Below are 9,090 nucleotides of genomic sequence, written 5' to 3' on the forward strand. Positions count from 1 at the left end.
GTTGTTACAAGTTGGTATCAGAGCCTTGGTTTGAGGGATTCAGATGCATCTTTGGGCGTATCTGAAATCAAACTGAGGAATTGAGGAAAATTTTTATAATAAAGTAAAATTTTGAAAAGAGTAAAAGAGTTTTGAGACAAACAGAGCAGAGCCGTGTGTACGATCAGCCAGCGCCCGAACGACGAATTCCCCAAAAGTACCCTTACTTTATGTGTTACGAGATATGTTATATTATGCATGCTAGAGTAGGCTAAGTAAACATATTAGGACTAGAGTGGCCTGATTTGTGATGCCTTAGCCTCGGAGTTTTCTGCTGATGAGATGCTTTGAGGGCGAGTGATAGCAGTTAGGAGCTCATGATAATAGAGTACTTGTAATCCAAGATCCAAGGAGGAGGACTTGAAGTGAATGCTGATGCGGTGTGGTCAGTAGTATTGGGCTCGTACTACTGAAGACACCGGATCAGTGGGCATTCCAAGTAAGAATCTTTTGGGCAACGGAGGACAAGTAGGGTTGCATCATCGAGTATGTGAATGTTCGATCGAATCTCTGATAATTTTTGTTGTATTTCAGAGGCATCATGGTTGGGACTCGACACACACCCGAGAGCAGTGGTGTCAGCGACGAGGAGATCCGTCGACTGATTCATGAGGAGGTGGTTGCTGCCATCCGGGCGGAGATTCCTGAGATGTTTGGGGACATCAAGACCACGTTGATTGAGACTTTTTGATGAGCGGTATGCGGCGTTGACTGAGGCTGCTGCAGCTGCAGCTACTGCTGTTGTTGCTGCTGCCAGACCTCAGGGAGGTGACTCGTTGTTGTTCCGGGAATTCAGCAACACGAAGCCACCAGAGTTCGACGGGACGCAGGACCCGATTGCCGCTATGAGATGGATCTCTGACATCGAGGGATGTTTCTATACGTGCTCTTATCCAGAGCACTTGAGGGTTCGGTTCGCTTTGAACCAACTCCGTTTGGGAGCGAAGGATTGGTGGAAGTTCGTGACGGCGAACTTCACTTTGGCTGAGATTTATGAGGTGACCTGGGAGAGGTTCACCGCTATGTTCCGAGAGGAGTATGTTCCCCCGGTAGAGAGGGAACGGTTGATCCAGGAGTTCTTGACCCTCAAGCAGGGTACTGATTCGGTGACAGTCATCACCAGGAAGTTCCATGAGAGGGCGATGTTTTGCCCTGAGCAGGTGTCAACTGAGCAGGCTCGTATGAGCCGTTATCTGGGTGTTCTGAGGAGAGATATTTGGGAGTTCGTGGCGAACTCAACTTACCAGACATTTGTTAAGCTCCAGGGAAATGCCCGGAAGAGGGAGATCGAGCTAGAGACTCAGGCCAGGGAGGAGGCTGAGTCTCAGAGGATGGATCGGTGGCCGGCTCAGTCTCAGCCGGCAGCCAAGCGGGCTAGACCCGCTGATTCGAGATCTAGGGGCGCGAAGGGCCGCAATTGTGGGAGGTGCGGTAAGAGCCATGAGGGGTCGTGCAGGGTTGGGGTATGCTACAATTGTGGGAAGGAGGGGCATATCGCGAGGGATTTCCCTAAGGGATTCTCGGTTTGCTTTCATTGCAACCAGACCGGCCATCAGAAGGTCGAGTGCCCGCAGCTTCTTCAGGGATCTGCGCCTGCTGCTAGGGTTACCGAGGTTCGGCCAGTGAAGGCCGAGGCCCCGAGGGCTCGTGGGAGAGCATTTTAGTTGACCGCGGAGGAGGTCCGCGCGGCGCCCGATGTTGTGGCTGGTATATATTTTCTTTTCATCTTTTTCTTTTTGAGTTGAGATTTTATGCTTATATGATGATATACGTAGGTACTTTTCTTGTGAGTTTTGTGCCTGCGTTGGTATTATTTGACTCAGGTGTGAGTCGGTCATTTGTTTCCGTAGCATTTAGTCGACATTTGAGTGTCCGTCGAGAGGCATTGGATCGGACTCTGCGAGTTTCGATAGCTGATGAGCGAGCAGTGTATGCTTCGGATGTGATTCGAGGATGTGTCCTTGAGATCTTTGGGGTGGAGTTTCCGATAGATTTGATTCTGATTGCGATGGGAGATGTGTGTGTCATAGTGGGTATGGATTGGTTGAGCCAATATGGAGCTGTGATAGATTGCGAGCGTCAATTGGTGACGATTCAAGACCCTAGTGGGGGAGTTCTTTTGGTGTATGGCGAGGGTACACGTACGGGGTCAACATTTTGTTCGGCCGCCAGAGCGAGACAGAGTCTACAGCAGGGTTGTAGTGGTTTTGTGGCATATGTGATGGATGCGAGGGTTGATACTGAGAGACCGAAGTCAGTTGATGAGGTCCCGATAGTGCGTGAGTTTTCGGATGTGTTTCTAGAGGACTTTCCGGGTGTGCCTCCGGAGAGGCAGGTGGAGTTCGGTATTGAGTTGGTTCCAGGAGCTGCGCCTATCGCTAAGGCGCCGTATCGCCTTGCGCCTCCGGAGATGCAAGAGTTATCCTCGCAGCTTCAAGAGCTGCTGGGAAAGGGGATTATCAGGCTGAGCAGTTCGCCTTGGGGAGCGCCTATCCTTTTTGTCAAGAAGAAGGATGGCTCGCTCCAGATGTGCATCGATTATCGTGAGCTGAATAAGCTAACGGTCAAGAACCGTTACCCGTTGCCAAGGATCGATGATTTGTTTGATCAGTTACAGGGAGCATCTTAGTTCTCCAAAATCGATTTGAGGTCTGGGTATCATCAGGTGAGGGTGCGGAAGGAGGACGTCCAGAAGACAGCCTTCCGGACTCGTTATGGGCATTACGAGTTTGTGGTTATGCCCTTCGGACTCACCAACGCATCAACGGTGTTCATGGATCTCATGAACAGGGTGTGCAGACCAATGTTGGACCGCTCGGTGATCGTGTTCATCGATGACATTCTGGTGTATTCGAGATCCAGAGAGCAGCACGAGGAGCATTTGAGGGAGATCCTCGGAGTTATGAGATCAGAGAGGCTTTATGCCAAGTTCTCCAAATGTGAGTTCTGGTTACGAGAGGTCCAGTTTTTAGGTCATCTCGTTAACCAGAAGGGGATATTGGTCGACCCGACCAAGATTGAGGCGATTATGAGGTGGGAGGTGCCGAGATCACCCACCGAGATCAGGATTTTTCTAGGATTGGCCGGCTATTATCGGAGATTTATTAAGGATTTCTCCAAGATCGTTGTGCCACTCACCAAGTTGACCCGGAAGGGTGTTGCATTTTCTTGGGGTCCGGAGCAGCAGAGCTCGTTCGAGACACTACGCAGGAAGCTATGCAAAGCCTCAGTGTTAGCCCTTCCGGAAGGGATGGAGGATTTTGTGGTTTATTGTGATGCATCGATATCCGGTTTGGGAGCGGTGCTTATGCAGAGGGGGCATGTGATAGCATATGCATCGAGGCAACTTAAGCCTCATGAGTCAAGATATCCCACTCACGATTTGGAGCTGGGAGCGGTAGTGTTCGCTCTCAAGATCTAGCGACACTACCTGTATGGGGTTTGGTGTACGATATACACGGAACACAAGAGCTTGATGCATGTGATGGATCAGCCCAACCTAAATATGCGTCAGAGGAGGTGGTTGGACGTGGTCAAGGATTATGATTGTGAGATCTGTTGGGTTTTGAGCATTCTAACACTCCTATGGTGTACATGCAACCCTATAAACCTTGGATCTATGTTTTCTCTATTATACATGCAAATAAGAACTTTCCAAGGCTTTAATCCTAACTAGCATATTATGAAGTTCTTATACTACAAAGTACTAGTTAGATGACATACCTTTTGATGTAGCTTGATATCTTCAAGCTTTAAGAGTTTAGCCCCAATAGTGTGGAAGCCTCAAATGGAATCACAAATCACCAAAACACCTTGGAAGACTTTAGAGAATATGAATACTTGGTTCTCTCTAGTGAAATTGGCTAGCCCTCTTAGTGTACCCACACTAGTGCCCATTTCACCAACCAAGGACATCTTTATATAGTGTGGAGAATTAGGGTTAAACCCTAATACCCATGACCTTTCATTTCCTAGGATCCATGGGTTAATGTTCCATGGACTATCCATGAAGACTTAGCCCAAGCTAAATGAACTTGGCCCACTACACATATATATCTAAGAGTCCATATTTAATTAGTTCATTTTGATCACTTAATTAATTATAAATTAATTCTTGATCAATACTAATTAAATAATATGATTATATTAATATATTAGAACTTATAATATATTAATGTAAATCATAAATATACTATTCTCAAAATACTATCCATATAAATTGTGCTGGTGAAGTGCAACCCAAATGGACCATGCCAGGTCGGGTCAAGTACATACCAAATATAGTTATGGACTTAGACATTAATCCAACAGTCTCCCACTTGGATAAGTCTAAAACTATTATTGAGTATGACTTCAAAACCTAACTGGCAATCGTAGCTCTTAAAGCCGCTGTCGAACTCTGATCTTGTTAACGAACTTGTCCATTAGATAAGGGATCGTATATTCCTCCATTCTAGATATCATATGGACTGAGACATGGATTATAATCATTCTCTCTGTCCATTTGTTGTTTCCCGATTTCCGATTCATGATGACTGACTGATTGAACAAATCAAATCAGTCCTGGCTTGGCCAAGCACTCACATGTATCATCATTGAATCATCGAGGGGCTCACAGATATCGCTTTTATCCTGAAGGTAAAAGGAATGGATAAACTTCGACTCATATGGATTGTTCTACTACTTTTTGAATCATACACAAAGGCACGTTTTATAACACCGAGTTACTGAATGCGTTTTCGTGCAATCAATGTACAACCAACTCATAGTAACAACTCATATCTCTAGGTTTGAAGAATATAAGATATTATCGTCTCATGATCACTCGTGATAAAATCCATGAAGTGATTCCAATGAGCGCGGGTTGAATCCGACACTCAGAACTTATGAGCTTATGAGCACTCATGAGTGTTGTAGCCCTTTGTCCAACATCTTAGACCTCTACAAGCCAACCCATGACAGTCTTAATTCATATCTACTTCCAACATATGACCGACTGTGGATGGTTTGAATAACTTAGTCATTCCAAAAGAATAACCTAGTTTATTCTGGAAGTCAAAACATCCAAAGTGAAACACAAGAATAAATGAATCAAATATGGTATCAAACCCTATGAATATAAATAAACACTTTTATTTATCACCATACTGATTACTCCTTATTCATTGTTTCGGTTTTATCAACTTTATACTTGAATTTAAACAATAGTTGTCCCATGCTCCAAGCATGTACACTATGTTTTCTAAACACTAGTCATGCCATACACAAAGTATGCATAAAATGTTTGTCTATGATCTTTACTTTGTGAAATAGATCAATTGATCATAACTCCAATGATCATCTTTTCACAGTCCCAAACCCTTACTGCAAATGCAAGAATTCCAAATTCATGCCATTTACTGAAATCTGTTAGATTCTAAACTTATATGCATTGATCCTCTTGTAATGATTATGCACAAATTCAACCAGACTTGGCAACAATCATTATAGAGTATTCCAACGGAGATCAACTCCTTGGAAACATCCTTCTTGCATTAAGTTTCCTAATCTTACAGATTGAATACTTTCTAACTTTGAACCATTTCCATATTCCATTTTGACTATCACTTCCGAACAAGAGTTGCCTCTTTTCAGACTATGTCAATATGGTCCTTCCAAAGTCAACACTATACTTCCAACTGTCCTTGAGCAACCAATCCTTGGTAAACCTTAGATTATCCTCAACAATTACTTAATCATTTAGTCATATCCAATTCTAGACCTTTTCCCTTCTTAATGCCCCAGGCATTTGGAAAATTTTAGAAAGGATGACTATAGCACATGTAATCGATCCTATATCCGAAGCATATGTGACACGATTCATGATGTCTCACATAAAGACTAAACCAGTCTTTTGCTATAATATTTCCATTTCTATTTTCCAAGTTCTCATAATTCAGATTATGAAAAGGGATGTCGTAATGATAATCTAATTTTAGAACGCAAATAATAAACCCATACATAGAATTTCCTTATGTTGAGCCATTCCAACATGAAATTCATATATATATATATATATATATATATATATATATATATATATATATATATATATTCTTGACTAAATACGATTAAGACCTCAATCTAAGCTTTTAGATTTGAGATGAAGTATAATTTCCTCTCCCTTAATTATAGCAAAACAACTTTTCCCAATTGAGACCTTTTGTTTTCTATAATTAACATTGCTAACTTGCAACCTTTATCATGCTCCCACTAACATGATGATTAATAGCATAAGACTTATGCTCCCACTAGCTTCGACATGTACCCAAAAATCAGCTGGACTTCTATAAATCAATACTTTATCGACTTTCTTACCAAAGTTCAGATTTCTGATACTAGATTGCCTTGATAAGACTTTATCAATATCATACACCTCTCTTAGATAGCTCACATGTGTGTCTAAACAATTTCAGAACTATGAAAAAGGATGTCGTAATCATAGTCTAAATTGTTTAGACCATTTGCCATTTCTCATAAGTCAATGTTAGTGTGCCGGTTAACCACGAACGCTCCACTGACGACTTTGAGAACTGCAAATATCACAATTGCTATCTACTTAAAATCTACTTAGTGAAAGAGTTTCCTTACCATCATTTTCATGAATCGAAGAGAAACCTTATGACACTTAGATTTTATGGTGTAAGCGTTCCTATCCATGTGAATTTTTCAAAACCATAACCACATGACTAGGTTAGTGACAAATCCTAACTCATATGGATTGAACTTGTGCAATCTTAACTTCTTGCCACCTGGCAGCTCAACGGCCTGCCATTGCTTCCAAGTAGTTATCCAAACAATTGAGAACATGTAGAACTCAAATGTATAGCCAATTTAACTGGAATGGGCACAAAAATGTCAACACGATAGGTTATAAACCTCTAGTTGTGTGCTAGTGATGAAATACATGTTTTTGTTCTTGATTACTTCTTGAAACCTTTTCAGGATCTTTTAGACTCCCACTGTCTCCTTGACCTATAAGACTTTCTTTCCAAATATTCAAGAGATAGTGTGTGGATTCTAATCAAGATAGACACTTAACACAATTAGCCTTAGTTGATCTTTGTTTTATCCAAAACATCACAACTTACCAATTTCAAATGTACAAGAGTAGAAAACTTTTACTCTTACATTTGACAAGTGTTTTAAACCTTCTTTAAGACATGTCACTCAAGTTACAATCTTAGAGTATAACTCTATGAACTGTTTTCAAATGAAGTATGAATCATCTTCTTGATTTAACCACTTCAACAATTCATAACTCCTTTTCTTAACTCTTAGAATGTACTTAGAGGATGAATTGTGATAAGGTCTCAAAATCATTAAGATGATCTTAAAACATGATACTAAAGTACTCTCCCACCTTTTCATATTTGAGAAACTTTTATCCTTCTGCCTAATTTGATTCTTCTTATTCGCTCTGCCTTACATTGGAACCTTTTCTAATGTCTCAGAATTACACTTTAAGCTTGTAAGTATAACCATATTTACTGAGCTTTAGTAAATTATGACGAATAATCTTATCGATCTTTTGTGGTGGACTTGACCAGTGCACAAGAATGTGTACTCGATCCCTTAGTCCTTCACTTGACTCACACATCCATGTGAACAAGTAATTAGTCTTAATTTTCCAATACTTGAAAGTTCTCATTCATCATACTATACAACTTGCATGATTCCAAGTTTCTATCCAACTGAAACTTGGGTGATGAGAATCTTTCCTTATTTGGTAAATTTAGACACTACCACAAATGAAAGAATCAAATTCATATTTCCAATATTGCTATCAATGGAATCATATAAACAACATCTTTTTTCCCAAATGCCGTTGTAAGGATATTCTAAAATAAATAAAATTAAAAACTTTTCTTTTATTTTAAAACTTTGCGGAAAAACTAATCCTTACAATGCAGATGTATATGAAAACTTGTTGTCATCTATTCCTAAGCAATCTATCATAACTCTTAAGCACATGCTCAAAATTCTGATCACCGAACCATGCGATTGAAATCCATCTTCGCGATCAGAATCAACATATACTTCCTTTAAGTTTCTTTACTTTTCTTTGATTCTTAAAACATCAACATGTGACCCAACCACATCATGTAATAAAAATCTCCAAGTAGGAACTTAACAGAGTTAGACAATGGACTTTACCTGAAATAAAGTCAAACTTATTGACTTTACCATCCTTAGGTAAGTTTGGCAGCTTCGTAACCAAAGCCCCTTTCTTTGGCAATAGAAACATATGGACCCTTAAGTAATAGTACATGGGACTATCTCAGACTCAGCCTTTCTCTTTACCATTTGGTCAACCAAGTTGATTATGGCCAATCCCTTTCCATTGGGAAGAGAATGCATTTCTAGATTTCCTGTATTACTATTGTCCCTGTCCATAAAGTTTTGGGAAGTTGATCTCCTAATCAAATTTGCTTTACTAGTACACTGAATCATTTCTAATTTAGTAGCACCAAGAAAATAGATAAGATCATTAAGGGTCTTGTCATAGTCTATTTCATAGGAGTCCCAAAGGAATTCACTATGTGACTTAGAAAGTGATTGAACCAATAACTTTCTCAAGACTTTGACACCCAACTCTCCCGGCTTGTCAGTATGTGACTTCATCTCCAAGATGTGATCACACCTAGACCTTGACTTGCCAATAGGGTTTGAGTGACCTTGAACTTTTGGGTTAGGGAGAATAATTGGAGGAGGTGGAGGAAGTAAACTTCCAAGATATCTGAGAAGATCATAGATGTCTGAACTAGACATCTTTTGGGAGATATTCAAGATAGTTGATTTAAAGTCCTTAATATAACACCCAATATGAAATATTAAGGCTAGGACCCAACAAACTATTTTATAACTTGGAAGAGGGATGCTGTAATCCAAGCTATAGAATATTTGAAGGTAGGTGAATGACGATTCACCAATTTCCACCATGAAAAACGAAATAATTAATTAGGTTTTAATTGGATTTGAAATTCCTAGATCTTTGAGATTCATTGAACT

The sequence above is a fragment of the Lactuca serriola genome, chromosome 5 (assembly GCF_051521515.1).
Source record: "Lactuca serriola cultivar US96UC23 chromosome 5, Lser_US96UC23_V15, whole genome shotgun sequence".
NCBI lineage: Eukaryota > Viridiplantae > Streptophyta > Magnoliopsida > Asterales > Asteraceae > Lactuca > Lactuca serriola.